General features: G+C 34.2%; 1 long non-coding RNA gene across 2 annotated transcripts; it reads left to right on the top strand.

Annotated features, from left to right (window-relative positions):
• Nucleotides 1-43: 43 nt before the first annotated feature.
• Nucleotides 44-26,671, top strand: LOC113617298 (uncharacterized). Of its 2 annotated transcripts, none has more exons than XR_003431571.1 (3): nucleotides 44-263; nucleotides 3,161-3,225; nucleotides 23,881-26,671. It is a non-coding gene; the product is annotated as an uncharacterized LOC113617298 (long non-coding RNA). The 2 variants fall into 2 exon arrangements; XR_003431572.1 differs by lacking the exon at nucleotides 23,881-26,671 and adding an exon at nucleotides 3,553-5,759.

The following is a 26,671-nucleotide window of genomic DNA, read 5'->3' on the forward strand; positions in this document are numbered from 1 at the left end:
CATGCCGGGGCTGGCGCGTTCCGTGACGTCAGGCGCGCAAGACCATCTGCGCACGCGCCCTGCCAGAGGCGCGGGGAAGAGATCCGTGGTTGGCTCACAAGTAAGAAAGTAAGCAAAAAAAAAGGTGTTTAAAGTGTGCAGCAGCTCTTTGCATGAAGAAAACATGAGAGATTGGAAGCTCGTAATTTGAGTTCGTTGGTGCAGAACTGCAGAAACACAGCTAATCATTTATTAAGACCGCCTTGACGTTTCCCTCAGCTCAGGTACAAATTTTAGACAGGTTTCTTCCTGCCTCTAGGTCCTTGACCTCTCTTTCCTTAGGGCATTTACGTTAGAAAACTTGTAACTGTACATTGATTCTCTGCATTTTTGAAATATAAATCTTTAAAAAAAATTTTGCCGGTGTTACAACCCAGGGCTGTCTTTCTTAAGGAACAAGGAGCCATCCTTTTGAAAAATGTCAACAAAGAAGATATCCCTATTCCCCAGTCTCTTTGGAAGGGTAGAAGCCTAACTTAGGCAGGCATCTTGTTTCAATTTGTAAAACTACCTCCTGCCACGAAGCTACGAGAAAATTTTACTTTTTCTTTGGGTAAGGCTAATTAGTAAACAGAATTGGCCTAAGAGCCTCCCTACTCTTAAAATCTCATAAGCTTTTTGTTATTTTCTGGTGAGTTGAGCTCAGAGTCCTGGCCCCTCTTCTCTATTGCAGTAATCTTGGATAAGTCTTCCTTGCCTGTTTAACTTTTTTTTTTTTTTTTTTTGCGGTACGCGGACCTCTCCCTGTTGTGGCCTCTCCCGTTGCGGAGCACAGGCTCCGGACGCGCAGGCTCAGCGGCCATGGCTCCCGGGCCCAGCCGCTCCGCGGCATGTGGGATCTTCCTGGACCGGGGCACGAACCCGTGTCACCTGAGTCGGCAGGCGGACTCTCAACCACTGCGCCACCAGGGAAGCCCTGCCTGTTTAACTTTGACATCAGTAACATGGAACTTTGGTTTGAGCAGATACAAACACACACCAGACCAGAAGTCAAAGTTAGTATTTGTTCTTTTAAAAACTTACTCATTCAACAAATTGTTTAGACTTTCTACTCCTTTCTTAGCACTGGGTCTGAGTATTGAATAGTAGGCAAGTAAGATATGATCCTTGCTCTCTTAGCACTTAGGTTCAAATGGAGATAACAGAATAAACACTTGCATTCCTTCTGATTCTGAAGTGTGTGTTATAAATGACAAGTACAGAGTCCACAGTAAAAATTGTGTAAAGGACTATTGTAGGTAAGGTGGAGAGGATAGTGTCTTCTAGCTGCTTGGGGGTAGCAGAGCAATGCAGTTGCTCCTGCCACATAGAATTGCAGGGACTAGGCCTCTTAATGCTGGGTTCCAGTGTGAGGAAGACCATCGGTGACACACCCTAATTTTAGCTTCCAACCTGGGCATTTATCAGTAATGAAGTGGCTCCTTGGGTTTCTTCTCTCCCTTATTCACAACCTTATTCAGAGTCATATGTGGAAGAGAGTTAGTATGTAATGCCACTCCCTTCCACTCCTCAAAAAAGTCCAATATTCAACAATCAAAAAACAAAAAAAGTTCATCATCATCTTTCTTTCTTTACAGTATCTCATTTTTACCATTGTGTTCCTTGTCTTGATTAATGGCATTGTTCTTCACTCAGGTGTTCAGGCATAAAATCTTGGAGTCATCCTTTATCCTTGGCTTTCCACTGGCATCATTGCTTGCCAGTAACTGCAAAGTGCTAAATAATTCTGAAATAGCAGAGTTAAACTAGTGATTCCAAATAGTTAGAGCGTATCATGTTCTAGTGTTTCTCCAAATGTGATTCTTAGCTACCTGAATCAGAATCAGAAATGGGATTTGTTAAAAATGCAGGTTCTAGGTCACTATTCCAGAAATTCTAAGCCAGAATTTTTGGGATTGGGGACATGGACTCTGTATGCATTTTTATTAAGCTCTCAGGGTAATTTTTATTTGCACTACAGTTTAAGAATCTCTTCTCTCTCTCACCACCTATGTCCAAATGTTGTCAAATTTTCTCCATTTTCCTAATGTCTCTGTCACTAATCAACTCTTTTCTGTTCCCTGCCTCTGACAAGGGATTATTTTTATAATGCTAGAGATCTTAAACCTGCAGATTATTGTGTTTTTTGCATAATACTGTATTATTTGTAAAGTGTCATGAAACAGTATTTTCAATTCAATCACAGGAACTAGGAGCAAGTTTCCTGGGAGAAAATATTGTATTTTGCTTGTATAATATAAAGTGACAATTTGGGGGCACACATGTCTATTTAAAAGACAGATTGTCAAACTAAGTATAATTGGTGTTTCTGAATTTTTTCTATTAATAATAATGATATTTGTTCATTTACATGTTTTAATTTGTCTCACAAACAAGTTGTGCCAATCACTAGAGATTTAAAAACATATAGGGGAGAAAAATTATTAGAACAAGTAATTTATATCAATTTACTTAAATTAATCTGCATACTAGGAAAAGACCACCATTATTCTAATTTATCAGGGAACACTCCAGCTGACAGAACAACAGTCTTCCGTGGAAATCTGTAAAATACCACTGGCCTGATAAGTAAAATCTAACCCTCCCTCCCTGCTCTAGTATTGAATAATAATTTTGAATATTAATTAAGCATCTATTGTGTACCAGATATCATTTTATCAAATGTTAAATGACTATCTTTGTTTAGTCCTTACCAGAAAAAAACAAACTAAAACTAAACCATTATTCTGTTTTATAATTAAGGAAACTGAGATCAAGGATAATCAAAATGGTAAAAATCAACATGAGTAAAAACAATAGAGCTGGGCAGTGAACCCAGGCAGTCTAGCAACAGAGGTGGGCTATTGCGTGCTGCATTTTATCTTCTCCTAGTTCTAGGTTTCCATGATTTGAGTCTAGCTTATTGTCTCAATCAGCTATTGCTAGATTAATGCTGCATAGCGAGTAACTATAAAGATATCAGTGGCATACAGCAAATAAACATTTATTTTTTCTCCTGTGTTTTTGGTAAAGGTGGGATTGACTAATTTAAGTTGACCTTGTGGGTAAGTGGAAAGGGGATAGGGAATGGGCATAAGGAGAAATGAGGAGCCATGTATGTCTTTTTTTTTTTTTTAAACAGTGAAAACAACTGGTTACCCAAAGTCCCACCTGATGCCCTGACACACACCTCACTGGAGAGAGAAGGTATGTCACATGGCCACTTCTAGCTTCTGGGAGTCTTGGAACTTTAATGTTAAAATGGGCATATTCTAGTCCCTGACAAAATTTGTTTATGTTAGCAACAAAAAAGAAGACAATTTATATTGATAGGCATTTCATTTTCAGTTCTATCTAATAGAGAACGAGGCTCAAATGAGTGTTCTCTGGTGTCAGAATTCCCTACCTTCCCTCTTCCCCTCCCATTAAGGAAGAGGGAAAGTAGGAGGTTGGCTCAACTGGAATGGTCATTCATAGCGACATCTGATAGATTGAGTCTCTTATACTTTAAGTGGCAGTTTATTTCCACATCAGGTGGGACTGTCTATACCCTGAAGTCCAAAAAGAAAAAGAGTTCAATATGAAAAGAGAATACAAACTGATCACAAAACCAGGAAGTCAAGAGAATGTACTAAAGAGCTCAAACGTGAAGGCAGAATTGGAATGTCAGAGGACAACTAAAGAGCAACAGTTCAAGAATAAGAAGGAACAGTGTTGTTGTGGTAGGTACCACATAACCAAGTAGGAATATGAATAAATATTAGGGTTAAATATCTAAAAGAAAATGACCATGTAAATGGGCTATGGTTCCTGAGAGGAAAGAAACAAGGTGAGCCCCACAGTTTCCCTGGATCTCTGCCTGGGGAAGATTTCCCAGCTATAGTGCATCAACCTGGAGTTCAATCAGAATGTGCAAGTCTCTCTTATCTGAAGAGGCAGAGGTCAGAGTTCTGGGCTTTTGAAGTGGTTGGGATCTGTGGACCAGGGCATTAAGAGAAGGAGTCTGTGGAGGTCATGAAGTTCATGTGGTGGTTTCCCACACACCCTTGACTGAGAGCTGGGCAGTACCACCAAACACAGCCACACAAAGTTAATAAGAGACTGGCTGTTACAGAGGTAAGAGCAGAACAGAGAGATTAGACATTAAGCAGTGCTGGGGGCTTCGAACTTAGGGCCCAGACTTCCTGAATAGACCCTTTAACACCTCCTAACAAAGTGGGAATCAAGCTGAATCACTGCTTTATGATAAAAGCCACACCCAGAGAAAGGCCCTGTTTATACCCACTTTAACAAAGCTTAAAACCAAGCCCTAACGAGATTCTTAGAGGAGGCAGAGTTTTGAGATTGGATCTCACCAATTTACAGGGACTTGGAAAACAGATAAACAGAAATTATACAGTCTCAAGAACAGAGATCTAAAAAGATTCAAGAAAAAATGAACAAACCCCCTTGAACTTATGGACCAATATTACACAGTTTAATATATATGCATTGGAGCTCCAAAAGAAAAAACATTATAATGAGGCAATAAATATTTTTGAAAAATGATTGAAAAACTTTCACTTACAGTTCCAAGAAGGTCAGAGAGCAGTTAGCAAGATAAATACCAAGAAAACTGCATATAGGCATATCAGAGTCACACAGAGAGTCACAGATATCAGAGTCCAAATTAGAACGTCTTGAAAGGAGCCATAGAAAAAAGAGGCATTCGTTACAGAAGAACAATAATATATATGAAGGCAGAGTTCTCATCGGAAACAATGAAGACCAGGAGCGGTAGCATCTTTAAGGTGCTAAAAAGAAATTAAAAAGTTATCCATCTTGAATTATATATCCAGTAAAATTGTCTTCCAAAAAATATGGCAAAATAAAGATATTTTCAGGCAAGTGAAAGCTGAGGAAACTCATTTCAAACAGACGGCACTACAGGATGTTTTTCAGGCTGGATGGAAGTGATACAAGATGGAAATTTCGATTTACAGGAAGGAGAGAATGGCAAGTGGAAATGGAAAATCACTGTGTAAATGCAAAGATCAATTTTTTAATTCTCTTCTAATTTTCTTAAAAAGAATTTAATGCTTTGCATAAGGCCACGTTTATGATGCATGTACCTGTAAAAACATGGCAATAGAGCATAAAGGTAAAGGACGAGGGAGGTGAACTAAATGGAAATATACTTTCCCATTTGTGAAGTATGACATGTGACATGTGAAGTTTGAAATGTCAGATGTGAAGTGGGATTATGAAGTAGGAAACTCCTAAGGTTAGAAGTGGAATGTTTATAAGTAGAATCATGCTGTTGTAAGGCTATAACATTTGTGAAATATGAGGTGGGAAATGTCAGGTGTGAAGTGGGGTTTATGAAGTAGGAAGCTCCTATGATTAGAAGTGAAAATTGAAGTAACACAATATTGATGCTAAATAGGCATTGTTAAAATAATAATAAGGAGAAATATCGTTAGACTTACAGCAACCAGCCAAAAATAATGAATAGAGTTATATCTATGGAAAGATAATATAAATATATAGCTACAAATAAAAATATATCTTTGTCAAGTATTTCTTACAGTAGATCATGAAGATGGCATTTTTTCTAATTAAAAAAGTGATACGTTGATACTATTGAAGTTTAGAAACTTACAGTTTAAAGAAGCAATAATTCTACCACCCTGAGAATTTCCTTTATTCCAATATTATATATGTGCCTGTATGTATGTATATATACATATATAATTTTTTGCTTGTATATTTAGTCCAATAAGTATATATAATTTTTATTCTATTTTTATATTTATGTCATAAATAATATTTTGTCTCAAATATCTTTGTAAACATGAATTTTAATGATTTATTATACGTAGTCACTACGTTGGACAGTTTCCCTTTAGCTGGAGCACTGTTATGAAAAATATCACTAAAGTATTATTTTATTTAAATATTTTCTGCATCTCTGCCAGTGAATTATTTCTTAAGGGAATATATGCCAGTGACCTCATTTTAGGGTTTTAGGTAGACAGAGTCTCTCTGTCTTAAAGATTTAAAAAATAAATTTGTTGTGTCAGTTGTTTGAAAAGCAGAAGTGGATAGAGCTGAGGCAATACTAAATGGTGAATGGTCTCATAAGCTGTAACTGAGCACCCAATCCAGTGAATAATAACTGTGGGAAGTAAACCCAAGACTGTGGTCTAAGTACAGGCAAGAATACAGGAGGGTGATGTCTGAGAGTGGAGCCAGTATGGAGTAGGGTGATAACACCTTTGCCTCCCATTCATTGCCATCATCACTTGGGAGAAGGTAAGGCCTCATTGAGGAGGGTTATATTAATTAACATTTCAGCCTGTGCAGCAGTTTAGTGTTCCTAAGGTGAGGGATAGTCTATTAGCAATGAACCTAAAAGGAGAAGTCAGTGTCAGGCTTGAGGGGAAAATAGAGATTATTTTGTGAGACAAGGCAGTTATGACTGGCTTTATATGTGCACAGTATAATCTTCCTTAGCACGAGTGTCACCAAGTGGGTTAAAAACTGCATTTATGGGGCAGTGGGAATTTACTGAGGCATGAAGAGACATTGGGATCATAGGGTCATGAAATTTATAATCTGTAACAGATATGTCTGCAACTGTCTGCTCTAGGGCCTCTTCAGTGCAATATAGGGTGGTGGTTGATATTAGTAGGGCAGGGGAGGAGGTGCAGTTTATGTCTTAAAGCTGAGAAACAGGGCAGGCACCTCAGAAAATAACCAAATTCACCAAGGCAATTAAATATGCAAGCCTTTGTGAACAGATCTTGCCATTCTTTGATAGAGCTGAAGCCAGATTTAGAATTTGTTGGAGACAATATACTTGTGTTTTTAATTCCAGAAAGAGCATATGATATTGGGATAGTAAGCATTATATCTTAAAATGGCTCATTAATTTGGAAGGATATACTTGATGCCATGTAAGAGAGAGAAGTGCTTCCTAATGATCAGTTGCTTCTGTATGATGAAAACCGACTAGTTTTTAAATATTTTTATTTAAATACTTTAAAAATATTTTTAAATTTTTGAGAAATATTTAAAAATTTTAAAATATTTTTATTTGAACAGATACTAAGTTTATATGGTTCAAAATTCAAAATGTACAAAAGGATATTTACTGAAAAACTGTCTTCCATCCCTATTTACCAGATAAACAGTTCCTCTCTCAGAGCCTAAATATTTTCAGTTTCTCATGCATTTTCCAGTGATAAACATATGTATACAAGTTATATAAAATTGTCCTTTTTAACACAAATGAAATGGTAGTATTCTTTACATACAGTTTGGTACTTTGCTTTTCCGTTGGTGTTATTTTTTAAAATACCTTGGAGATCTTTCCATATCAGTACATCATGAGATTTATCATACTGTTTTATTCAGGGCTGAATTGTGATTTTTGTGAGCCCTAGGTTCTTTTGCCTTCTTTGACCCCTTTCTCCATAAATAATAGTAATAGTAACAGTAATGGTAATAGTAATAATAATAATGTTCTATTTTATGACTGTGTTGGTATAAAGATGAATATAATCAAGGTTGGATTCATTATTATTTATTATTATTATATTTATTTTTTCTGATTTTAAAAGAAATTTAAATTAGCACATTTTCATGGGTCCCTAAAAGTACTGGTGAGCCTTAGGCACTATGTCTATTGTGACTAATTGAAAGATAAATCAGCTCTGGCTGATTTTATTATTACAAAGTTTTCCATAATAAGGACATTATTTTAATCAAGTCCTTGTTGATGAACAGTTAGGTTGTTTCCAAACTTTTTGATTTTTTTTTAATAGTAAGGAGTTTAAAAACTGTAAGCTAAACAAAAAGATGCAGCCAAACATAATAAGTATTTACATACTAATTTAGAATTGTACTACCTTGTAAACTAAAATTATTATTTTATTTTATTTTCCTGCATTTTTTAGCTGGCAGTAAACCAAATAGTCACCAAGTGCTAGTGGGGCATGTGAAATAGCACTTTTTGTTTCTCTGTCATGATTTTTATTTTCTTTTTCTTTCTATATACACCATCCCCTTCTCTTTGCCTCCTCCTCCTTTGATTCAGATTAATATTACTATTCTCTTTACAGTTCTTCCTTCTTTCCTATTGGTTCTTTAAGTTTGTCCTAAAGGCTTATTTATATTTAAACACTTTGGTAGAATTCAAAGATGAGGAAATGGCCAGTATTGTTAATATTTGAAATGTGCCTGCATAGAATTTCCCTGGGCTGAATTCATAGATAAATAGCCTAACACAAAAATTAATTCATATGCTGTGAAATGTCTTATAAACGAAATGATCAAATTGTCTTATATCCTTGATTCTCACAAGTTTATTAACTGTATTATGTCTTTCTCTTTATCCCATCCTTTATGCCTATCTCTTGACAAAATCATTTCTTAGGTCTATATATTGGCTATCTTAGCATTAACATGAAACTCTTACAGCATACTTAGCTGGCTCAGTATGGCTTCTCTCAGTGAGATATTTTCCCAATTAATTTTATGTTTGTAGATCAGCGGTTAAAACTAAATGAGGCTGGGGGTGGGTAGGTAAATGGATATATAATCAACTAGGGATTGATGGTCCTGTCTAAAAGTAGATGTCATTTACTTTTAGTCAGTTTTCATCATACAAGACAAGAAAGCATAAGTTGATTTTTTTCTCAAAATAAACCATAAATTCATATATTTATGTGACATCACTTTTTAATTAGCAAGTAAAATAAATAAAAATATCAAAAAAACACTGTGCAGTCAACACTGCACACCAAATCAAATATATCTGTAAGCTGTAGAACTCATTGGTCGGCAGTATGAAACTTTTGTGTAAACTCTTCAAGGACAGGAATTTTTCACTGCCTTTGTATTTAACAAGTATGCCTGCATGTGGTTGGTGTTCAGTAAATATAGGTTAATATACAGAATGAATAAAAAGTAAGATTTCTAATTTTGAATAGTAGTAATAATGTTTCTTTTATTCATATACCACAGCTCTCTAGATAGAAAGATATAGTGCAAATTCTTTAGGTTAATCAAATTCCATTACTTGAAGGAAAAAAATTAACACTAAATAGATTTTCATATGTAGAGTCTTAGAATTCTTACATACTGTATAGAAGTAAATGTAATCCTCTAAATTTTGTTGAAGAGCAGAGGAATGTCTAGAGAGGTTCTATAAATTTTTTAGTGGACAAAAATACTGAAGGCATGACTAAGCTTAAACCTCCTGATTTTTAAAATTGGACCCTTTTGTACCACACAATGTTTTCTACTCTGTCACTAGTGCTGTCAACAAACAGTTGGATAATAAAAGGACTTACTTCCTACATCTATAAGGGGTTTAGATTTTTAAAAATTGAACCTTTTGTTAGTAAGGAAAAAAGTTTAAAATTAAAAGTAACTGTTTTTTCTTATTCTAAATGGAGTTAATATAACTACCAGATTTATGCAGCAAAGTTCGATTTTATGAGTACAATACATTAAAAATTATTTAAGCCATAATGAAATTTGTAACTGGTCTGAAAACTAGTTTTGCCATGGTTAATCATTCACAGCAGTGAATGATTCTTCCTGTTTTATCAAGTAAACCCATCTAATTTAAAGTTGAAAATGATATAGCATATCCATAATGCTCATCTCAAAGGATGACAAGAATCATTGAGCAAATATGTAAATCTGCAGCTTAAAAAAATTAGGAATTTTCCTTTAAAAATCATCATCAGATATATTTGCTATATAAATATTTGGTTGCAGTCCTAACAAGGATTCCTTATTATGCTAATAAAGATACCCAAGTAATTAATTAATTATTTATTAATCTTATAATTAGATACCCTAGTAAGGATATGCTAATCAGGCTTCCATGCTCATGATCACTACCAGCAATCAGCACAGGCATACTAAGAAGTGGAATATGGGAGATAGTCAAAGAAGTATTTCCTTCCCATGAACGCTATTGCAATTTCCAATTTTGATTTTGTAGGAAGGGTACAGTAAAATAAAACTATGATGGCAACCTAGCTGTAACCTCAGGAATGCTCCAGAGTGTGTATAAATCTGCTGAGTGGGTCCTAAAGGTGGGGGAGGAGGAGATTAGCCTGTGCCTAAAACTTCTAAACGGAACCAGGTGGTACATCCACCCACCTTGGCATATCAAATAAATGATCACAAGCCACAAGCTCATGATGTAGCTCAGATATTTATCCAGCATCACTCTCCTGCTTATGCACTCTACTTATTCATTTACTTCTTGGCATACTTCTTGGTTTGGTTTTACTTATGTTTCTTTTGAAGGCATTTACCCTACACTTGGCCTGCATCCTGGCTTAGTGCACTGCAGCTTCAAGAAAAACCTCTGAAAAATTATAGAATATGTATAGAACTATTAATTAAAATTTTCATATATCTTATTGTGTCTGTGCGAGAAAACTTCACTAAATTAGGTAAAGGCAGTTAAGGGAAGTAGAAACTAGGAATTCCATTATTTAATATCTGCACTGTTCCTATGTTTTTTAAACAAACAACTCTGTTCGGTGTGCATCACTGGAGGATGCTAATAAATATAGCAGTTCTAAAAACATACACTGAACATCTTGTCATGTGAAAACTACATATTCTCTCACAACAGAAGAAATAATGATGAAAAGCCAATTCTGTACTTTAAAGTCAAGACAAATACAGCAGAGGGAAAAGGAAGGAAAACAAGTATCCAAGAATGATGTCAATCTTTGATGATGCTTTAATTATTATCTTGCTTATCACCAGGGGAAAAATACTTTCCATTCCTGGATATATCAGACCTTATTGATGAGAACTTTTAAAATAGATTTTATGCTTTAGTGTGATTCATTCATTCATTCATCCTTTGAATTTATCAAACCTGTATGAGCACTGCATGAACATCTTCAGTACCTCCTCTTTGGAAGATGCTTCACACTCACACTTCCATGGTCACTGGGCAGTCTGACCCCACTTTTGATCCACATCTGGCAAGTTCTAGGTGGGCACCTGACCCAAGGTAGGCCATTCATAATTCATTACAATGAATTTGGAACTGGCACTAAGATTGGTCTCATACCTGGGAATGTTTATTGAATGGTTAAAATGTAAAATCTCAGCCAAGCTTTCTGCGATGTGAGCTAGGGTGTAGCCAAAGCTGATACGAATATTGAAAAAAAAGTGACATGATAGGAACAAACAAGATGAGGAGTGGATAGTGACTGTAAGTTTGTTTGCTTTTGTAGGTTTGTTTGCTTTTGTTCATTTTGTTGTTTTATTGTTTTTATTTTGAAACCTTAGCTTAACTTGAAGCTGCATTTACTCTCACATTCTTGTATGCATCTCATTTAAACAATTTATCTTTCAATGTAAAACTCTTAAGAGCAGAGAATTTTAGAAACACAAAAATCTCACTCATACAATACTGTCCCGTTTTGTTAAACGTATTTTGTGAGGGCAATATTTTTGTGTAAAATTATCTAAAACTCTGATTTGTCAATACATAATACAACTCAAACCCTCAAATTAGATAGTTCTGTAACACATCCTATCTAATATATTTCTAAATAATTTTAAACTGTGCAAAAAAATCGATTCATATATTTAAGAGCAACTTTCTTTGAACTTTAAACAGATGTATTTCAGAAAAATATTTAATTAGATCTAAAGGACAGATTTTTCAGTAAAAAAACAATAATTAATTGCATTAAGAATTTCATGTATGAGGTTAATATGATTGCTTTTTGAAAACCAATATTACAGGGTGGTGAATAGGTCTTACCTGTAACTGGGAATTGGTAACTAGGAACCAGAACTGAGGACAGGGAGACTTAAATACTCTGTATTCTAGGGAGAGCTGAGGACAAATGAAGACTAGACACTTCTTTGGGTTTATTTAGAGGACATTATCACTCCTGTCCTACTGTGGACTCAAAGATGTCCTTAAGGAGAAAGGTAGAAAAAGAGGATAGTTGAAGGCAAGGAGCAGAAAAAAAAAAAAAAAACATTTCAAGTTTCTAACCCACTAAGTTTAAATTCAGTAAAATGGTTTGCTTTAACTGGAGAGTTTTCATTATCATTTTTGGACTGCCTTCTATGAAAGCAAGATTCTCAGCAGTGTAATGCTACATACCTACATGTTAGGCTTCCATGTAAGAATGACTTACGTGCAGAATTCCTCTTTGAAAAATGGAAGTTGTATAGACTGTAGCTTTGAAGCTTCTGCCTCACATAGCTTAGAAACATAAAAAGTACATCATTAGGCAATGGGGCAGTAGTCACATCTAAAATATTTAATTATTATTAGCATTTTTAAAACTTTTAGCTATAAACTATAATATGCAGTGTTAAAGTGCAACACACAAATCTATATCATATGATCTGAAACTATCAATTACATAAATCAATTTATGGCTTAGCATTATTAGAATTATGTGATCTAATAGAACAAAAAACTATTATCCTATATCTCCAAGGTGGTTTAATAAACTCTCAGTATAAGTTGTTCCAGGAGTAATCCTCATAAAAAATTCTCCGAAGCAATTATTTTATTGGATTTATGTAATGCAGACAAATCAAAAGATAATAGTTCAAAGTCTCCTTTGATTATTACAACGTTTAACATTATATTTCACTGGAACCTGTTAAGAAATGATGTGTTCAGGGTTTTATTTTTCAAGTGCTAAGAAAATTAAGAATATTTATAGAAAAACTTTAAGGTCACTACAGAGGTTACTGATTTTATTTATAATTTCCAAGCTTTCAGGTCAGAACAGTAACTTCCAATGTGAATTTTTCAGCATTCTAGGATTTTTCTGCTTAATTGGAGTGCCCCAAAGTTTCAAGCAGTTTTCTTTTAAAAAATCAATTTTAATTCATTTAAATTAAATTAAAATTATTTTTACTGAACTGTTCATGCTGTTTTTACTGCTTAAATAACTTTATTTAAAAAGTGAAAAACAGTTACCAGAAACATATTAGTGTACATTTTATAAATTAAGCATGTGTATAAGTATCAACAGTAGAACAGTTGTTCTCTTAGAGAATGAGGCCCATGGCATAAGCATCACTTGGGGATGTGTTAGAAGTGAAAATTCTCAGGTACCAGTCTAAGCTATTGAGTCAGAAACTTTGGGCTGGACCCAGGAATCTGAGATTTTCCAAGCCCACTATGTGATCTGGAAGCACACTGTGTTTTAAGAACCACTACAGGAGGGTATTGCTACTAGGAAAAGATTAAAACAGATTAACAATTGGTTGTTTTCTGTAAGTTGAATCTTCCGATTGTAAAACTAGTTTCAGTCTTGGCTACACATTAGAACTGGGGAACTTTAAGAAATTCTCATGCCAGGGCCACAACTAAAACCAAGTAAGTGAGATTCTCTGGGGTTTGGGACTCAGGCATATTTTGTAAAGCACCCCAGGTTATTATAATGTGCAGTCAAATTTGAGAACCACTACATTTTGGAGTAAGCTCTTGTAAGAGTAGTGCCCTGCGAGAGCTATAAAGATATTTCCTAAATATTAATGCCACCTTTTGAGGGTGCTTAAATGCTGAGATATCACAGGTACCCTCTGCCTTGGGCATTCTGCATCCTTCAAACCATCTGGAATGGCCAAAGTTAATGCATCCCTAGATTTTTCTCCACCTCCCAGAATTTACTGGAAGAAAAAAAAAAAAAAACAGAAATTGAAGATCACAGCTATAAAAGAAAGATAACACACTATGACCTAGACAAACCAGAATTAATAGAGAAGGTAGTTCAATAATTTAAAATAAACATAATAAATATCCTCAGAAAATAGAGAATGTTGGTAGCATGAAGGAGGAACAAGAAATTATAAAGAAGAATCAAGCAGAAATACTAAGTATTAAAAAAAAGAACTCTTGCCTCATTCTCTCTTTCCCATCACTGCCTATATTCCTCTGGAAAGTTATAATGAATCAGTTTTAGTTCTACCTTATTTAGAAGTTGCCTTCCTCCCTCCCTCCCCCCTCCCTCTCTCCTTCCCTCCCTTCCTTCCCTCTTTCTATTTCCAATTTTGATGTTTGCTTTGTAGACACTAATAGATTTAATTAAATTAATTATTCACCATTACTTCTTATATATCTGTCCAATGTAATGCACAAAAAAGAAAAGACAATATCTAATAGGCAGTATCTCTGCCCTTTAATCCTAGATGGCAATAGCAACCCCTCCCTCTGTATTGACAATAAAGAATGTCTTTGGAGATTGTCAGATGTCCCATGGGGGACAAAATCACCCCCAGTTGAGAACCACTGGTAAACAATATTCTGGCTTCTCTCACCATAGAATGATTTTGCCTGTTGCTAAATACCACATGATTGGAATTAGATGGTATGCAGTTTGGTCTATCTTATCTAATCAACCCATCACTGTCCTTGAGTGTAGATCTATTTGTGCTGTTAGAGTGGATGTTTTAACCATAGTTCCGAGATTGATCTCTATTGTTGTGTTTGGCTGAATTTTGTTTTTTTTATAAATGCAGCTTTCCATTGTATGAATATACTACAACTTATTTAACCCATTCTCTCATTGATGGGCATTTGGTTTCTAAATTTGACTATTATGAATAAAGCTGTGACCATTTTTGTACATGTCATTCTGTGGATATGCATTCGTTTCTGTTGATGTTCTGTTGATGTTGCTGTTCATTAAATCTAAGAACTTCTATTATGAAAAGACACCACTGAGAGAGTGAAAAGTCACTCTGAGAGGAGATATTTCAATACATATTTTCATCAAGGAACTCATATCTAAATATATAGAGAGAGCTCCTATAGATCTATAAGGAAAAGACAATCAAACTGGAAAAATGAGTAAAAAACTTGAACAAGTTCTTCACAAAAGAGAATATGCAATAAATGTATGAAAGGGAGCTCAATCCAATAGCCATAAAAGATATGTAAGTTAAAACAGTAATTGGATAACCCTACACAGCTACCAAAATGGCTAAACTTAGAGACTGACATTACAAAGTATTGGGAAAAATATAAAAAAAAACCTGGATCTTTCACATTGCTTACTCTATGAGACATTCTCACTATGAAATATACAAAATGCTCTGACATATGTTTGGGTTGTTCTTAATATTTTGTCATTAGAAACAATACAGTAATATTCTTGTGCTTTCGTCTTTGCACTTCATGTGAGAATTGGTTCTAGATTTCTAGAAGAATCTGTTTCACTGTGACTTGTAGGACTTTTTAATATATCATGGATATTAACTCTGCGGTACGCAGGCCTCTCACTGTTGTGGCCTCTCCCGTTGTGGAGCACAGGCTCCGGACACGCAGGCTCAGTGGCCATGGCTCACGGGCCCAGCCTCAACGCGGCGTGTGGGATCCTCCTGGACCGGGGCACGAACCCATGTCCCCTCCATTGGCAGGTGGACTCTCAACCACTGCGCCACCAGGGAAGCCCCTATGGATATTAACTCTTTAATGTTATATATGTTGAAAATATTTTTCTTCTTATATCACTTCTTTTAACTTTGTTTTTAAGCTCTGGTAATATATAGAACTTTAAAATTTTACTGTCATATCTATCACATTTCTTTTATGACATGTTCATATCTTGGTTAGAAAAGTGTTTTATCTCAGGAATATTCAAAAATATTTTTCTAATACTATATTTTACATAAAATTCTTATTTGTTAAATCATTTATAGTTTATTTTTCATTATGATATATGGCTGGAATCATCCTCATATTATTATTATTATTATTTTTTTTTTTTTCGGTATGCGGGCCTCTCACTGTTGTGGCCTGTACCGTTGCGGAGCACAGGCTCCGGAAGCGCAGGCTCAGCGGCCATGGCTCACGGGTCCAGCTGCTCCGCGGCATGTGGGATCTTCCCGGACCAGGGCACGAACCCGTGTCCCCTGCATCGGCAGGCGGACTCTCAACCACTGCGCCACCAGGGAAGCCCCATCCTCATATTATTTATTCCCTGTTGAAACAAAATTTTCTCTTTTCCATATACTAATTCCCCATATATGTATGTGTCCTTTTCTTAACTCCTCAGTTACTTTTTTCATCCGTTTGTCCATTATTGCATAATATCACATTTATTTTTATTTTCTTCCTTTTCAAAAATTTCCTGGCTATTCTTGAGCATTTGCTCATCCAGATAAGCTGTTGAATAAATTTGTTTTTCTCCCCCTAACCCCATAAAAACCCTCTGAGAATTTGATTGAGTTTGGCATTTACTCTGAGTCATTTTATATTTTTATGATATGGAATCTTCTCATCTAAAAGTACAGTATGTATTTCCCTTAACTTTTATATTTGTAACAAAGATTTACAGTTATTTTCAGAGATCTTACACATTTCTTGTTTGGTTTATTCCTATGTCTTTTATAGTTTTTGCTGCTATTATGGATTTCAATTATTTTCTTTCAAAACAATTTTTTGATAGTTTATGAAAAAAACATTAATTTCAGTATATTGATATTGGGCCTGCCACTAGTTACTAAGCTCCCCTAGAATATCTAATAGCATTTTTTTCTTAGTGTAATTTTATTTTTCCAATTTAGTATTATATTTTTGGAAATAATGAAATTTGCCTCATTTTAAAAAAGTTTTCTTATTTATTTCAGTTGAAATATTGCTTCAATCATGAATGCCAGTGCAATGCCAAACTCTGGAATTCTCCTGATGTTAATGGATGTCATTGCTTCTGTCTTTTCCTTTTCTTTTCTTTTTTTCACTTAAATGGTATTGGTTCTAGTGTACTACATATAAGTACACAGAGTTTTGCATTTGTTTTCTGGGTATGGGTTTATCATGATACGTAAGTTTCCTTCAAGTGCAAAATTACTAAATGCTAAATCTTAACTAGTATGGTCAGTTCTTTCTGCCATTCCATTCAGTGCATACATTCTCTGAAATTAGCTTTATGAGGGAAGATAGGAATCTCTCTATTCAGATGAATTCAGTTCCTGTTTGCCTCTCATTGTGGAAGACTTTTCTAAGATAAATTTTTGTTCTGGTGTTTAACCGTATGTATTTTTCAATGACCAGGGCCCCTAAATGCAAAGCAAATATTTACTAAGCTATAATTTGCTGTACATACTGAGATATAGTATTGACAAGGTTTACAAACACAAAGAAACATATTATGTTGTTATGAGCATTTTAAGGGGGTCTTCAGGGGTAATTTCAAATATTAAAAAACAGATTTTACCTTAGAGACTGAGTTCAGAACCTAATCCTCTTGTAAAATGCAAAGCCACTGCACCTTTGTAAATCAAATGAGTCTATGATTTTCTTTTTTTTTTGCTATGTTTGTTAGCATTAGGTGTCAGAGTTCAAATAGATTTCTAAAATAGATTGGAGAGCAATTATTTTTTATTTATGTTCTTAAATATTTTAAATAACTTGGAATAAGTAAAGGTAGATCATTTGTTAACTTTTCCATTTATTTTATATAATTTGGTTTATTTACCTTTTCTACGGTTTTCAATCAGCTCTGGTAGTTTATGTTACTATATATTTCTTATATAACTATTTCTAAATTTAACATCCTAATACAATTTTATTCCCATATATTTTTTAATCTTATTCGTATCTGTCATTATGTCCCTGTTATAATTGATAGTGTTTACTTTTCATTTCTCTTTGATTTTTTTCTTTGCTTACTAAGAGTTTGTCTATTTTGTTGGTCATTTCAGAATTCCAGCTCTTAGTCTTATTAACCGTGCTTTTAAAAAAATGTGGTAAAAATACTTAACTTGAGATTTTTCATTTTAACAAATTTTAAGCATACAATACACTGTTGTTGACTATAGGTACAGTGTTGTGCACAGCTCTCTAACATTTATTCATCTCGCTTAACTGAAACTTTGTACCTATTGATTAATTACTCCCTATTTCCTACTCCTCTCAGCTCCTGGTAACCATCATTCCAATCTTTGATTTTATGCATTTGACCATTTTAGGTACCTCATGTAAGTAGAATCATGAAATATTTATCTATGTCTGGCTTATTTCACTTAGCATAATTTCCTCAAAGTTCATCAATGTCATCACAAATTGCAGAATTTCCTTCTTCTTTTATATTTTAAAGTTGAGTAGTATCCCATTGTGTGTATAATACCACATTTTCTTTACCCATTCATCTGTCCATGGACATTTAGTTTGTTTCCATACCTTACCTGTTGTGAATAGTGCTGTAATGAATATGGGGGTGCTATTATCTCTTTGATATCAATTCTTTTGGACATATATACAGATGTGGGGGTGCTAGATCATATGGTAGCTCTATTCTTTAATTTTTAGGAACTTCATACTGTTTTCCATAGTGACTGCACCACTTTGCATTCCCACCAACAGTGTACAAGGGTTCCCATTGTTCCATATGCTCACCAGCACTTGTCTTTTTTTTTTTTTTTGATAATAGCTATCCTGACAGATGTAAGGTGATATCTCACTGTGATTTTGACTTGCATTTCCCTGATGATTTCTCATATATCTGTTGGCCATTTGTATGCTATCTTCTTTGGAGAAATGTCTATTCAAGTCTTTAGCCCATTTTTAAATTGAATTATTAGTTTTGTGGTTATTGAGTTATAGGGGTTCCTTATATATTTGGGAGGTTAACCCCTCTCAGATAAATGATTTGAAAATATTTTCTCCCAATCAGTAGGTACCTTTTCACTCCCTTGATTGTTTGCTTTGCAATGCAGAGATTTTTATGTTTGATGTAGTCAAAGTCCCAAAGTCATTTTTTTGCAGAATTAGAAAAAAACAATTCTACAATTCATATGGAACCACAAAAGACTATGAATAACCAAATTGATCCTGAGAAATAGCAAGGCTGTAGGTATCCTAGTTCCTGATTTCAAAATATATTATCAAGCTACAGTAATCAAAACAGTATGGTACTGGCATTAAAAACAGATTTATAGACCAATAGAACAGAATAGAGAATCAAGAAGTAAATCCATGGTCACTTGATCTTTGACAGGAGCACCAAGAATACACAAGGAGGGAAGGGTAGTCTCGTCAACAAATGGTTTGGGGAAAAATGGGTATTCGCATGTAAAAGAATGAAATTGGACCCTTATTTTACATGATATGCAAAAATCAACTCAAAATGGATTAAATATTTAAAACCTGAAAATGTAACACTTCTTGAAGAAAATGTAGGGGAAAAGCTTCATGACATTGATCTTGGCAATGATTTTATGGTATGACATCAAAAGGACAGGCAACAAAAATGAAAATAAACAAGTAGACTACACATTAACTTTTTTGAGGCGTTTTACTTTTAAAATCCACCTTAATATCATCCACCTAAATTCATCCAATGTATTTTATTGCTTTTTATCTACCTTCTTAAGGGCATAATTCATTTATTTTCAACATCTCTTTCTAATTAAATGAGTTACTGTGCACATTTTTTACTACATTGAGCTTTGGCTGAATCCTATAGGTATTCCATATAAAGTTTTCATCAATATTAATTTCAAGCAGATTTTTTAAAATTTAGTTTTTTCTTTTAGGAAAATTTATTTAGAGGATTGATTTTTTTAAATTCTCTGTTTTATATTAATTTTAAAAATATGTTTTATTATATACATTGAAATAAGGGAATGTTGACTTTATAGTTATTACTTGGAAATTTTATTGAGATTTTTTTGTGGCAAAAGACATAACTGATTTTATAAATAATATTTTTCAATTTTAAAAGAATATATATTCAGGGTATGATATAGAATTCTAGGGATATTAAGGATGATACTTAAATTTCTTGTATCATTTGTCTCCTCAGCCTATTGAATTCTGAGGTAAATAAGTTATTGTCTCCTAACATGAATTCTTTTTGGATGGAGGGAGGAAGGGTGACAAACAGTCATTGTTTCTAATACTTTTGCTTTGTATATTTTGCTGCTATATTAAAAGAATTTATGTTTGTAAATGTTTATAATATTGTAGCTTTTCCCATTTTGAAAGCTTCACATTTGTTCCATTACTGCAAAATAAAATTTTTTTCTTGAGTACTGTGTCATCTAATATAAAACTGCCATCTTACAATATTTTTTGTTTACATTTATCTGTTATATTTTTGCCTATGTATTTATTTATTTGCTCATTTTTTGTTTTTCTAGTATAAATTACATTTACATAGGTTTATTGATACTTTCCTCTTTTTCTTTAATAATATATAAAAGTTTAAAAATCTTATTTACACTTATTTTAATAATCTTTTATTTGTATTATTTATCCTAGTTGATTTTACATTTCATGTTTATTAAGCTTTCTTATGGGTTCTTGTCTTTTATTAATTTTGCTAAAATAAAACATCTTTTCATTTTTCCCTTTCATGATTTGAATGTTTTTGTGTCAAATTTGTATTTTCCTTGTGGTGTCCTTAATTTTTAGAAAACATAAATAGCTATAGATTTTGAGAAGTGTGATGCATTTCTGATCTCCCATCCTTTGTGTATAATCTGTTTTTCTATATCTAAAAATTTTTAAGATCAATTTCACGTTATATGTGTTCTGAAATGTTACTGTATGGTACAATGGTGGGATTTTTGTGTATGTCATTGTCACATACACAATTTATTGTGTAATTTATTAAAAAGGTAGTTATTACGATTATTCTCACTTTTATAGTCTTCCCAGGATCTCAAAACTTCATATATGAATGTTGAAAATTTCTCTTATTATCCCACTGTAGCCGTGAAACAATGATTTCAGTCTGAGCTTTCATGTGCAAGAAGTTCTAGATGACAGGGTCTACAGGGGAAGAAGAGGAGAGTTGTGAAAATGAATACCTTACTCATGCCCTCAAAAACCCGTCAGTTTATTTTGGGAGATAGGCACGTAACTGACCTATTCAAATCCAAACGTATCAGTGATGAATAGTGATGAGCTGGATTTCTAGTCAGGAAAGAAAATAAGGACAGAAGGAAGAACATGAGCAAAAGAATAAGGGAAGGTGTGAAAGTGACTGGCATATTCACATACCAAACAATGATGGAGTGAATGCAAAGCCAAAAAGGCATGGAACTGAGTGGCAAGGGGTACAACTAGAAATAATAATAGATACGTGAATGAGAGGATTGGGAGTATGGGCTTTATCCGGTCTGCAGTTAAAATAATTTAAAGATTTTGTTCAAGGAACTAATATGAAAAGGTTTATGTTAACGAATGATAATTCAGGAAGTGAGTAAAAGATGATTTAGAGAGAGCTGAGGTTAGAAAGTGTTGAGCAAGTGGTACTAGAAGAGAAAATGGAAGCAGGGAGTTTATTTAAACACAGTTTTGGTACCCATTTATCAAAAACCGTAAACAAGTTGAACGTGGGTATTGTTAGAGATGGAGTGGTCAGAGCAGTCTCTTAGATTTCAAGTATGAGTGATTGGTGGATGCTGAAGTCATTACCTGAGTTTTAAACAAAGTGGAAAGACAGGTTTCATTGTATATAAAATTTGTTTGCGGAAGCAGTGGAATTTAGCAGTTAGATAGACTTGAATTATAATCACTGTACTTACCTTTACTGTTTTTTTTTTTTTTGACATTGTGCATGTTACTTAACCTGATTGTTAGTTTTGTTCATGGTAAAACATGTAGAGTAATTCCTCTCAAGGGGTTTTTATGGAGATTAAAACAGCTAACATATGTGAAATGGATTACTATTTCTATCATAATATTATTATTACTATTATTACTGTTACTATTTTTGTTAATAATATACTTGAATTTTCTATTGGAGAACTATATAGATGTTCAGAATTTGGTAGGTGAATTAAAATGAACTTTGCACTCAGGAGAAAGTTTAATATTGGAGAAATAACTTTTGTAGTTGCTATCATGGAAGGGACTGTAGAAAGACCATAACAGGAACAAAGATATTGTTCATCTCTGGGGAAGGGAGCAGATGAAAAACTAATGCTAAACCAGCCAGGTAAATAATAGTGATAAGAAGGAAAATCAAAATAGTACTGGCAGTTAAGCTAAAAGAAGAGAGAATGTCCAATAAAACAGATATGACAAAGAAAACAAGGTAGGTGAAAAATAAAGTCTATTTGATCATCCAGAGGTCAATTTCATAGACTTTCTCTGGAGTGCTAGAGGAAAAGAAATAGCAGTGCAGTGGATTCAAGACACTGGAAGGCATAAGCATGAAAAAAGTGGGTAGAGATTGCTCTTGAGAGTCTATATCAGAAGAGGAGGAAGAATGGAAACTGAAAAACACGAATTATTTCCTCCATTTTCTGAGTGGAAAGGACTGACCATGTTTGAAGGCCAAGGTGAGGGTGACAGTCAAGAGGCAGGTTAGGGATTCAAGGAGAGTAGTAAAGGTATAGTAAAAACCTGAGGAGAATGAGAAAGGAAGTCAATAAGAAAGTGTTGATTTACCTCATTCATATAAATGATTATGTAGTTATACGCTCAAGCCAAGAAAGAAAAAGGTTTGTAACCGATAATTTGAATAAAATCTTAACACATGGTTTTGCATCTTATATTTCCTGTAGTTCCTACTAGTGTGTCCTGTTATAAGATGTATACATCTTTCTGAGGCTCTCATAATTGTGAACAAAAACCATAGAATACTCTTGGATTTTTAGATTTTGTTTTAGCTGCTGCTTTCTTATCATTTCTTATGCCTCACCCATCCTATATCTGACTATCCATGTTTCAAAAGCATGCACATTTCACAAAGGTTATATTTTTATTTTCTGCTACAGGCACATATTCTGTAGAATATGTTATAATTCAAATGCAACCTTTGGGAAAAAAGGAATCAGTAACTCCTGTAGGTCACAGAAACATGTTAGAGAACAGTCAATGTAATTATCTGTTTTCTGCTGCTCAATACTGACAGAGTGGGCTAAATAACAATTGCTGTCCTTGAGAACATTGGTTTTGTCAAATGCAACATCTAAAAAAGAAAAAACATAGACAAAAATCAGTGTTTTCCTTGGTTTGTTTATTCAGCGGCCAATAGTTACGATACAGGATTAATTTTATTTTTGTGGTTCTTTTACCAAGTACAATAAAAATCCCAGTGAATAAACATAGATAATAGATATTCATTAAGTACAGTGATGTTTGTGGAAGCTTCACTTAATTCTAGATAAGCAAAATTATTGTACCATATAGTATTAGGAGAGATCTAAACTGTGATTGTATTGTTGGACATTTTTATTATGATTTTGTCCTCGCTGGTCCGTACTGCAAACAGCAGAGCTAATTTGGATGGTATAAAACTACATTTACCAATATTGAGCTATAATGATGTAACAATTTTCGATTCAGTGGTCCTGTCATATTGGGTCAATAGCCAGCAATTGCCATTAGTGAGAATTGAAGCACCTACACAAAGTGCCAGGTCAGTAAGAGAAACAAATCAAAGGAAGATGAAGTGATCCATAATGAGCAGGGAAAAATCAGTAAGATAAAAAAAGAGCCTATCTCTTAAAATGAATAAAGAAACTGGCTGATGTTTGAACTGCATTTATGCCATGTAAGTAGTCACTCTGAGCAGTAAAGCTTAGCACAAAAATACTTCTTGCTTGCTGTAATTCTCCCTGATTGTGATCCTATTCTAAAACTGTATATAGTGATTGTACCTGGTAATACATTGAGAAAATGTATGTCTTATTAAAAAATCATGTTTAAAGAAGCAAACTTAAAATAAGGTCTACACTATGCAAAACCCTCTCTCTATATAATAGTAAGCCACACACCTGATTGTCATCCTAGACATATCACTCCTAGTAGCTTAATTCAGATTGACTAAAGAGCAGCATGTGAATAGTGTGTAGGTTGGCCTTGAGGCTAACTTAATTCAATGTTCTGTCTTGAAGCATGTAGAAAACTTCTCAGGAAAACATCAAAGAGGAATTCATGAGTCCTTGAAAAGCTAAACTATTTCATGGATCCTAGGAGGATAAATGGGAACTTTGACAAGAATGGAGAATGTGGTACTTCAAAGGTGTAAGTACAATTGCTTTGCTACTCTGTTCAGCTTCTCCTGTTAAGAAAACTGCCTCAGCTTCTGATTAACAGTAAGCTTTTCTAGTAAATCCATTGCTTTAACTGGAGAATACACCAAAGCAAGGGAATTCAGGATTTTACGGGGGCATTCAGTACATCACTTCAGTGCTCGAATACACTATTGCTTTATGTCTCCCATGGATGAGACAAAATCAGGAGGATATTCAGTGCCTCTAAAATCAAAAGGCAAGGGGCATCTTTTCTAATCATGGAGCTTCTGGGAAGAATAACGAAAGAGTGGGTTTTCATCTTCCTCTACTACCCAGATGACTTTATTAACTCAAGTCTTTGGATTCCAAGTCAAGAGCTCTGTGGTAACCAGCCTTAAAAATTGCCCCTGATGCCTCCTGATATCCAACCCCTTTCTGTTAAATGACTAGGGTTAGGTTATTTGATGAATCAGATATGGCAGAAGCAATGGGATATCACTTCTGAGCTTAAGTTATAAGACAGCTTCCGATTTGGATTCTCTCTCTCTCTCTCTCTCTCTCTCCCTCCCTCTCCCCCCCTGCCCCCGCTTCCCTCCCTCCCTCTCTCTCTCTCTCTTTCTCTCCCCTTTTCTGTCTCTATCTTATCGCCTGATTTGGGGGAAGACTTATGGAGAGTCCCTCATGGTGAGGAACTGAAACCTTTTACTAATATACTAATAACCATGTGAGTGAGCTTGGAAAGAGATTCTCCAGGCCCCATGAATCCATAGAGATGCAGACCAGCCAGCCAACAGCTTGACTGCAACCTCGAGAGAGACTCTGAGCCAAAAACACATGGCTAAGGATTCCTGACCCTCAGAAACTATGACATAATAAGTTTTTTGTCTTAAGCCACTAAATTTTGCAGCAATAGATAGTGTAGGCTCTTTCCGTCTACACTAGGACACACCTTTTCATTTGTGAAATGATTTTTTTAAAAAATAAGTGATGTCAAAAATTCTTTCACTTTATGAATGTCACTGATTGAGTGGAGCCACACCCTTTCAGTAACCATGATCCAGGAGATTTAAAAGAAAAGGTTCTCTTCTTGTTTTCAGAGTTTTAGTTGTCTTATTTATTTAGTTCATGGTGTCTGGCACACATGGCAGGCACTAAAGTTAGGGAATATCTCTATAAAAATTGTAAAGGTCTACATTCTGCAATTATGCATATTTATTATCATTCTTCGAGTAATTCTTCTTGCACTAGTCTATATGTATAAGTTGAAGATAATAATAGTACTGGATTGTTGGAGAGATAAAATGAGTAAATATATGTAAATTACTTCAGTGTCTGAAATTTTTATAATTACTATACATGTTCCCCTTCCTGTGTTATCTCCTTCTCTTCATCCTGACAAATAGGGATATTATTAAAGAGACCTCAACCTGTAACTGTGATCCTCACTTCTAATCCAGAGTATATTGGCCAAGAATGTGTTCCCCTGAATGCCTATCATGATCTTGCTTCTTAAGATATTCAGCTGAACACGCAAGATTTTGGGCCTGTCCTTTGGCCAAGATCAATTTATTAGAAAATATTCAAATTTAAATATAGCCTACCTATTAACTAAGATCATTTAAAAAGCATTTTAACCACAAAAAGGAAATGTCAATAATTGTCAGTCCTTTTATGAGAAAAGGAAGCACTGGTTGATTTAAGGTGTACAGTGTCGATTAACCCAAAAGAGTGATAGAAAAGAAACATTAGCAAACTAGATTTGAATGCAGACTCTGCCATGTAAGAAAGAAGTCCAGAATATACCTTCAGTACACATTTTGGCTTAATATATATCCTTTTTTAAAAAAATAGATTTTTCTTATTGTAAAAATTACTTTAACAGTACTTTAACATTACAATAATTTAATCAGAAAGAATTAAGGAAGTAAAGTTATAAAGGAACTAAAAAGTCATACAAATCCCTATATTGAACTTGGAAATAATCTTCCTAGTGCTTGGTCTGTACATATGTTATATTTCATCCAATCTAAGGTACCATCAATTGTAGGATGCTCCATTATGTTATGATCCATTAAGAAAGAAAAAGATATACACTGCCAATTAAAACTATGATAAAATGCTTGCCTATGACATATTGTGTTTATTTTTATGTATTGAAAGGGCTTATTTAGACATTTTAGCAAGTACTTTAATCATATATCACACTTGTACATGCAGAAAAAAGAAAATATGAGCAAAACAAATTGGTTAAGATACTCCTAAACTGTCTTACATGAAATTGTATCTTTTATTTTTTTTGTCTCAGAGTGGTCAATATACATGTTTTTCCACATTATATCTGTTGCAACTTCAAAAGTATAGATTATGCAGTGTTTCTTAAAACTTTTCTATTATCTTCTCTGAGATTTTCCTTTAAGCTACTGACACTCATTCTGCAAAATTTGATGCACATACACAGGCAATTGTAAATAAGTCAGTTTTGCTATCGCATCAAAAAAATAACAAGATCCATTCTAATATCAGAGATTTTAGGACAAAAAAATAATGAATCAGTTAGTGTCCAGTCAGGAAACAGAACTAATGCCAAGAAATTCAGTAGAAAGAATTTAATACAGAACTGACCAAGATGGCAGAGTAGAAGGACGTGCTGTCACTCCCCCTTCTGAGAACA

The sequence above is a fragment of the Aethalodelphis obliquidens genome, unplaced genomic scaffold (genome assembly GCF_003676395.1).
Source record: "Aethalodelphis obliquidens isolate GAN/ISIS:26980383/991018 unplaced genomic scaffold, ASM367639v1 scaffold4, whole genome shotgun sequence".
NCBI classification, from domain to species: Eukaryota; Metazoa; Chordata; class Mammalia; order Artiodactyla; family Delphinidae; genus Aethalodelphis; species Aethalodelphis obliquidens.